The following is an 8707-nucleotide window of genomic DNA, read 5'->3' on the forward strand; positions in this document are numbered from 1 at the left end:
CTGACGATCCACGACCCCACGGAGGGGCCCCTGCAGGTGCCGTGCTCGGGCAACGAAGGAGCGGACCCTGGGGTCCCCGCGGCCTGGCTGTGGACACGGGGACGCAGGACCACGGACACCCACCCTCGGCCTCCGCTGCCTGCTCAGCCAGCCGGGCCAGCCTCTGCATTTGGCAATGGCTTCCCCGTGGGCCTTGGTCTGGAACCACGGAGCAAACTACAGGCCCGAGACAGAGAAGGGAGAGCACGAGGAAGCAGCGCCTCTGCTCGCTGGGAGAGAAACGACTGGCCAAGGTGAGGCCTAACCACATGCCCATGACCTCCGGGTCTGTCCCGTGACAGGAAGCCCTTTCCTGGAGGTGTCCACGGGCGGTTGGGGTAAGGGCTGGGTCGCCAGGAGCTGGGGCTGTGGGAGTGCTGTAGCCTGGAGACCGTGTGGGACACCGTTGCCTGGAGAAGGCAGAAGCCCGGGGCCAGGGAGAGAGGCACAAGGGAGCAGAGAGCGCATCGAACCCGATGGAGCAATGCCAAGGCCATGGCGGGACACCCCAGGGAGAAGGTGATCCAGGATGAGGTCCGTCAGAACCAGATCTTGCAGGAGCTGTACCTCAAAGGGCTACCAGCCCAGAACGTCTATGCGCGGTATCACGTGAACCCCTCCACGAGGTCCACAGATCACCAGGAAGCCCATGTCTTGGCATGGTAACCTGGAGGAGCCTGGAGACGCCAGGTTTCCGAATCTCATTCACCACGCTGCCCAGGGACCAAGGAAGAGGGACCCAGACACAGACCGAAAACCAGGAAAGTGCATGGGACTCAGGGCCCTCCCTCAACCCAGAATGCCCAGATCGCAGGCTGAACCACTGCAGGGTCTGCAATGACATCGCTCTGTACAAGGCTCAGATGTGGAGCCTGGGAGGAGATGATGGCCACCAGTGGCATCCCAGCAGTGGACTGAGGCGCCGGATTTCATGCCCTAAGTGTGCACTGCCCCCAAAAATAAATTTTTTATGTTACTTTTGAGCCATTGTATAATTTATACCCAAACACACTTATGATAGGAACCCCAAACCTAGTATGGCTTTTTAATCTCTTTTCCAAGGAGAGAAACTTACATGATTTCATAGAAAAATTCACATTGCTACGGTGATATCAATCAGAAAGAAGTCTGCCGGAAAAGACTAACATATTGAGGCTTGTATTTGTTAGGATTATTTCCATTGTGAGAAACAGAAACCAAATTTAAGCAGAAATGAGAAATAGTTAACTCCTAAACTTCAGAGTTCCAAGGAATTCAGGCATGACAGGATCCAGGGACTCAAACAATGTCACAGATCTCTCTTGGTCTCTCTTTCCTTCTCTGATTCTGCTTATCTCTTGACTCTTCACTTTTGACATGATTCATTCTTGACGCTAACAAAATCTATCCTTGTGGAAGGAAAGACTGCTACTAGCAAAGCTATACCCACATTTCAGAGACAGAGTAGGAGAGGGAGCAAGAGAGAGACAATTTTTCCCACCTAATCCAGCTGAAAAGAATCTCCGAGGATTTAGGTTCATCTATCCTGTGTTGCAAAGCTGCCTACAAACTGTGCAAGCTGTACCATGTTAGGGTTGACCAAGCCTGGGCATGGACTCACAGGAGCCAAATGCACACAGGAAGCTTCCTAGTGGAATCAAAGGAAGGGTGAGAAAATGTACTGCTCATACCCAAAGTGTAGTCTATTACAAACTTACACATTCTCCGGGAATAAACTATAGAGTAGGAGGGAAACTGTCACTTAGGGGCACTATGGCTTATTGAATTTTGGAGTCAGCCAGCCCTGGGTTCAAATACTATGGAGTACTAGGGAAAGCGATCAAAACTCTCTAAAGCCTGATATATAGGCATGTGCAAAATATACCTCAGAAGGTTCTTGTAAAGGCTTGTACAGCCACTGCCTGGCACATACTAAATGCTCAACAAAACATGAATCCCTATAGTGGTCAGCAGCACCATTTCATGATGCCGAGTGTAGTTTGCTGTGACTTGTTTATATGTTTAGACAAAACACCTGCATTCATTCAACGTTGTCCTTCCTTGTCCTTTTGTCCAAAGAACATTGTAACATCATCCCCAGAGTGGTGCCCACTTATGCCTTCTTCTCACAGCAGCCCGCACTAAATGTCAATTCTGTACTCCTTTCCTATAACAAAGCTTCCATTTTGTCTCCTTTCTATCTCAGCCATCAAATTGAAATGCAATCAAATAAATGTACCCTTGCAAGTGTGTGAATGAAGCTGTTGGAGACATTAATAAAATACTCTTGCTGATTGCATACATTAACTATTTTAAAATTTTAATTCTAGAAATGTATGTAGTAGTAGACTGGTCTCCCCCAGAGATGTTTTAGAGCAACACAACTTTCCAGCATCTCTAAAATGTTACTGGGTAGGTAACTGCCTATATAGAAAGCCAGGTCTAGCTGAGACACAGCATCAAGCAATAGGCATCAATTTTATTACTGTTGTCAATAATAAAAGTCTGTTATTGTCATTCAAGCCAATAGCAGGCTTTTATTTGGGACATAGAATCAATGGCCTTTGATGTTTCAGATATAAGCTGTTCCCAAAAGCTTGAGCCCAGAATAAGGTAACAAAAGCATCCTACATTAAAGCTGGAAGTGAATAAGACTATGATAAACTCACAAGTAACCTTGTGAGACAATCTTAGATTCTGTTTTGTATGTTATATTTTGCTATATATAACTAATATAAATATTGTGCATATTATTCTGAAACTTTTTATCAGCATGGCTTGAAGTTTACCCATGTTCATACATGTATCTGAAGCTCATTCTTTTTAAACTGCAGATAATAGTGGATTTGGGGGATGTACACAGCTTCTCTGTACTCCTATCCACGGACATATTTAGTCTGCTTCCAAAATTCCACAGTTACAAATAACACATCAATAAATATTCTTATGCACATGCCCTTATTTGCATGAATAAGAGCTTCTTTAGGCTATGTGCCTAGAACAGCTATGAGCATTATGGCTAAATGCTCTCTCCACAGTGATTCTACCAGTGAGCAGTAAGTTCAACAGAGAAGCATCCCTACTGCCCCATGACCTCACCAACATTGCCAGGCCCTTTAAACTTTGCTAATCTGCAAGATATAAAGCAGTAACTATTGTGTAATGACATGTCCCTTATTATTAGTGAGGTTGGGCTCTCCTATGGGTCTTGATTATTTGGTGTCCTGTGGCTTTGAATTTCCTGTTTATATTGTTTGTCCATTTTTCTATTGTCTTTTTTCTTTGGTTTTCAGAAGTTCTTTTAGAAAATGTGGTGTCAGATGCCACACAGTATCCTTCCTCTTGTTCAAGATCTTCAGCAGAGGCTGAGGCTGAAGACAGAACATGCTGAGCACCAGCCACAAGCCCACTGAGAGGGACGTTCCCTAGGAACTGGCCCCACCCACAACCCCACCCCAATGAGCAACCACTCCACATATGAGGAGAGCTCACAGGTCGTCTTTGGGCCTTTGTGTTTGGTTCATGAAAAGAGCTTATTTCTTCCTCACTCTACCAGGGTGAGGGGAGATCCCCAAGATAATTATTCCAAAACTTTGAGTGCCATCAATAAAGTGGGACTGGATTTTGATTCCAGCTGTGCACCTGATTAGCTGGTAGATTCACTGTACTGTCTGTCCCTGAGTCCCTGAACTAGAGAAAAGTAGACTTGAGAAGAGGTGGTGTGGTGAGGCCCTGCCCAATGGAGTGGGCCATGAATGCCTGCTCCCCTCAAAGTTGGGCACATGCCACCAGAGGTTCTGATTCCTAAGAAGTAGGGAAATGGAGCCCCAGCGCACCTGCAGACCTGAAGGTAGACCGTGGTGGGAAACTGAGCTAGAAGCTCCAGGCACAAAGCAGCACAGGCCCCACAGGTGTGCGTGTGAGGTCACCCACTGCATGGCAGCCTGAAAGCACAGCTGGGTCCCTCCAAAACCCACCTTTGCCAGGGTCTCTCCTCAGATGTGAGCCCCTTGTAGGACATGAAGGTGTCACCATCCATCCACTTGATGCCCTTGGGCAATGAGCAGGGATGGCAGTTGTGGTACCCCAGGCAGAGCCATCATATGTAGTCAAAGATGTAGACATGGTTTTTTCCCTCATCTCTCACTGCTCCAAATGAGGTGGGAGAGATGGAGGAAGAGGACAGGTGTGTGACAGCAGCCCATCACCACCTTTATTCCACCCACTAGTCTCAGCTCCCATATCCCATGAGCAGAGTAGAGGAAAAGAAAAGCTTGGAATCAAATGATTAAAGTTTTAACATGAACCAGAGCTGAATCTGATAAACACCAAATGACTCTTCAAAGCACCAGAAGTGACTGCAAAACTATGAAACCTAGCAGAAATAACTGAAGGGAGCTTCTACCTAATGGAAAAAAAGGGCTTGACTTTGGGGAAAAAAATCATGTTTCTACCATGCTGCCTTGAACTCAATTACCTGGCTACACCTCTCTTCCACCTGCCACAACAGTCTATGGGGCTGTTGTGATTATAAAGTGAGATTTCATTTGACACTCTTCCCACCTTGATGGCACATCTCTAGAAAAGCCTACCCCAAAATGTTCACCCATCCAATCCTGAAGCCTAGGGCTGAGTGTTGTGTCTTTAATTCATTCATTCCTCTGTGTTTCTGAGGCAAGAAGGAGGCATGTAGAATCCGGGCTCCAGTCAGCTCTCTGCATGCATTTTTATTGCTTTCTGACAAATCAAGGTTGCATGTTCTTTTTAGAATCCCTTTAGGAAGTGAAGGAAAAACAACAGGGCGCTCCCTGCGGGACACGTGGGGCAATCGCTGGAGCCCTCACTTGGGTTTGGGACTTAACGCTACTCATCTGCCTGGGTTGTAAGGTCCCTTCTTTGTCACTGAGGTCAGACTACCAGATACCTCCCTGGAACATCCACAGGGTTCGTGTTGTGGTGGACAGACCCTCAGGGGCAGACAGAGTGAGGCGAGGACGAGCCCTGAAGACAGGCCGTTCTTTCCCAGGCCGCTCCGTCCTCAGCAAAGCAGGACCGACCCTCCCTCCACCCCGCGCCACCGCCCCCGCCACCCCTCCCCACGGGCCAGCGGGACCTCCAAGCATGATCTCAGTACTTATTTCAGGCTGGTTTCACCCGATGACAATTTCCCTGAGTACCAAGGGAAAACCACTATAGATTATTTATTCTAAATAAGCCAAAACAACGTCCCAAATGGACATGCCTGGTGGAGGTTTTAGCCATGGGTTTAATTGAAACCAGACAGCTCGGAGGAGAGCACGGCTCTGTTTCAAGTTCCCAGATGGCTCCTGGCCGCAATGTTTTCCCACACTCAGGCCTGATGTGGTGTGGAGCCGGGCCATCACCTGGCCCCTAGGTCAGAAACAGGTGCCGGAGCTGTTGCCTCTTCCTCAGGTGGGGGCTGGGGGTGTCACAGTCAGGTCAGCCACAACCCCTTGTGACTAGTGTTGCATTTTTTAAAAAGAAAGAGAAAAAGAGAGTCTCTCATCAAATGGCTTTCTTCCATGATTTTCCTCCTGCTCTCTCTCTGCATCTCCTCACTCCCCTACCCCCAGCCATCTTCCCACCCCTTCCTTGTGGCTGTCTCCTCCATCTATTAGATCATGCATGCCATCAGGGCAGAGACATGCCTCTATGCTCACCTCTGTATCCATATAGGAGGCCCATGTGTTCAATGAGTGGCAGAAGGTGACAACAAAACTACAAAAGGCCAGTTTGGGACTTTTGCAATAGCATGGCTAAATGACTACCTGAGTTCTCCCATTTCCCCCTAAAGTGGCTACCATGCACCTTTGGCTTGGAAGGTAGACAGGTGGCATGGAGGCAAGTACAAGATTGGTCCTTTGAGATCCCTGAATGCTCTTTCACAGAGGCGAGGTTTCCAGGAAACCAAACAAAGCCCATCTTTTGGTCTCATACCCTAGAGAGGTGGAACAGGCACCCTCCTAACGCTAGGTTGCCCACTGGTCTCTTGGGAGCTGCCTTGAACAAGGCCTGAAGGGACACCCGGTGCTCAACACCGAAACAGAAATCTGCCACTGTTTGATATTTGTCCTTCAAACCCCTAGGTTGGATTATAGATACAAATAAAATTAGGCCAAATGGTCCTTACCTTGCTTGGAAGCCATACAACAGATATGCAAATTAACTTGGGCAGGAGAGACCCGAGCAAATCTCACCACTGCTGTTGCATCCAAGTTCCCATCATTCATTCATTGGGCCAAGCTCTGTGGAAGGTCTAGGGTGCCAGCAGTGTTCTGAGGGTCCTCAATTCCAGAGAAGGCCACGGCTGTACCTTCCAAAGCATTTATTTATTGGCCATGGTAAGAGCTGAGAGATAAAGACCCTTAATTTTCACACAGAATAAAATAGAGCCTACCTATTACTCATTCAATCAGAAAAGCTTTGTGGGCATTCTGACACCTGACTGATGTTGCTTGAAACAGAAAAGTTGGAAAACTGGAAAGAGAATTGATTTTCAAGCATGGGGGCTGGGAGTAAATGTCCTACCATTGCCCACCCACCTGCCCCCAATCAAGTACTTGGCTTTCTTACTTCAATGAGCAGATAATTGATTGCCTACAAGAAGACCTACAGGCTTCTCAAGATTCCAAGCATCCCCTTTAGAAATGTCTCTAGAGCCTGGTGTGGTGGCTCATGCCTGTAATCCTAGGACTTTGGGAGGCCAAGGTGGGCAGATCACCTGAGGTCAGGAGTTTGAGACCAGTCTGGCAAACATGGTGAAACCCCCGTCTCTACCAAAAATACAAAAATTAGTTGAGTGTGGTGGCATGCACCTGTAGTCCCAGCTACCTGGGAGGCTGCGGCAGTAGAATCACTTGAACCCAGGAGGTGGAGGTTGCAGTGAGCCGAGATTATGCCACGGCACTCCAGCCTGAGTGACAGAGCGAGACTCCATCTCAAAAAAAAAAAAAAAAAAAAAAAGTCTCGAGAGTATCTGTGCCCTGTCAACTGTGATATGTGAAATGAAATCAGAGAGAGTGACATGAAAGCAGGGTCGGGAATAGCCCAACATCCCAAGCTTTCTCTTCGTTTTAGGGGACTTCAGCCTCCTCACAGGAAAGCAGCTCTCCACTGCAGCCTGCTGACCTCAAGCCCCTGCCTCCTCCAACCTCTTTCTCTCTGGGACCACACACATGGGAATCATAAACACAAAAGACCCTGAGACTCAGTATGGGCTTTTTTTGTTGTTTTGCCTTGGTTGGGGCTGGGAAAAGAGATAACACCAGTCAGGTCTTATGGTTGCTTCTGTTTTTAATTAACCTGCTCTACTAGAGTAGGTACTGGGAAAGGCCAGATGGTTCTCCCCTTTTGTTAGGAGCTCTGAGCTTTCTCCACCCCTGTGTTATGGCCTGTTAAGTTTTTAGGATCCATCCAACTGGATGGAAGCAATGGCACCATCCACCCCTAGGGAGGCCTGCTTGAGAACGTGCCCTACTGAGAATCACCAGCAGCAGAGAAGGTACAATGGATAAACATACAAGACAGGGGACTAGTGGGGCTGGGAATTGCACAGCCACACCTTGAAACAGAGAAGTGTATTACTAGGTCCTTCAAGACCAAAAACATCCCATCACAGCTTGTTGATCATTTCTTTTGGAATGCACAAAAAATATATAAAACAAGAAATTCCCCAGTGTCATTACCAAACTAGGAACTCAGGCTTGAGCCTGGGACACCTTAGAATAGGTTTTTCTTTCTGACATCTTCAGCCAGCATTGGTGGGAGTCACAACTGGTACAAGCTTTCCGGAGGGAAATTTGGAAGAATGCATCAAATGATCAGATATAAATAGATCTATTTAAAAGATAAATTCTTCTATTTCCAGTAATTTATCTAAGGCAAATGATCAGATGAATGCACTCTGTTTGTAAAAGTAACAAATAGAACAAACCTAAACATCCATGTGATGGTTCACCTTATATGTCAACTTGCCTGGGCTGAAGGATGCCCAGATTAAACATTATTTATGGACGTGTCTGTAAGGGTGTTTCCAGCGGAGATTAGCACAGGAATCAATGGACTCAGTAAGACAGTGAGCCTTCCCCAGAGCAGGTGGGCATCATCCAAATCCCTTGAAGGCCTGAATAGAACAAAAAGCAGAAGAAAGAGGAATTCTTCTCCACCCCTTTTCAAAATCTGCCTCACTCACTACTTGAGCTGAACCATCTCATCTTCTGCCTTCAGACCAGGATTTATATCATCAGCGCCACTGGTTCTCAGGGTGTTGGACTCCAACTAAAGAAATATTTCACTGGCCTTCCTGGGTCTCCAGCCCACAGAGAGTGGATTGTAGGCCTTCTCAGCCTCCATGATGATGGGAGACAGTTCTTAATTTTGTATATATATAAAAGTCATATTGATTCTGTTTCTCTAGAAAACCCTGACTAACGCAATTCATAAATCTAAGATTGGTATTGCAAGATCAAATCTATGTGAATATTCATATATACACCAAAAGGATAATGAATATTTTTATAACTTCCTGTTTTCATAAATTTACCCAACGAGCAAATAATCAGGGAGGAAAAAGCTGTTCATATTTTGAAAACAAAACAAAAATCTCCATCCCTAGTTTCATCCGGCTCTTCAGAATAGCCAGGATGTCTTATTTCACAGCAGACTTGCG

The 8707-nt window shown here is 46.7% G+C and overlaps 1 pseudogene; it reads left to right on the plus strand.

The window, feature by feature from the left end:
• Positions 1–534: 534 nt before the first annotated feature.
• On the plus strand, positions 535–1022 carry LOC129397127 (cilia- and flagella-associated protein 144-like; annotated as a pseudogene).
• The last annotated feature ends 7685 nt before the right edge of the window (positions 1023–8707 follow it).

This window comes from Pan paniscus, chromosome 12, assembly GCF_029289425.2.
Source record: "Pan paniscus chromosome 12, NHGRI_mPanPan1-v2.0_pri, whole genome shotgun sequence".
Lineage (NCBI taxonomy): Eukaryota > Metazoa > Chordata > Mammalia > Primates > Hominidae > Pan > Pan paniscus.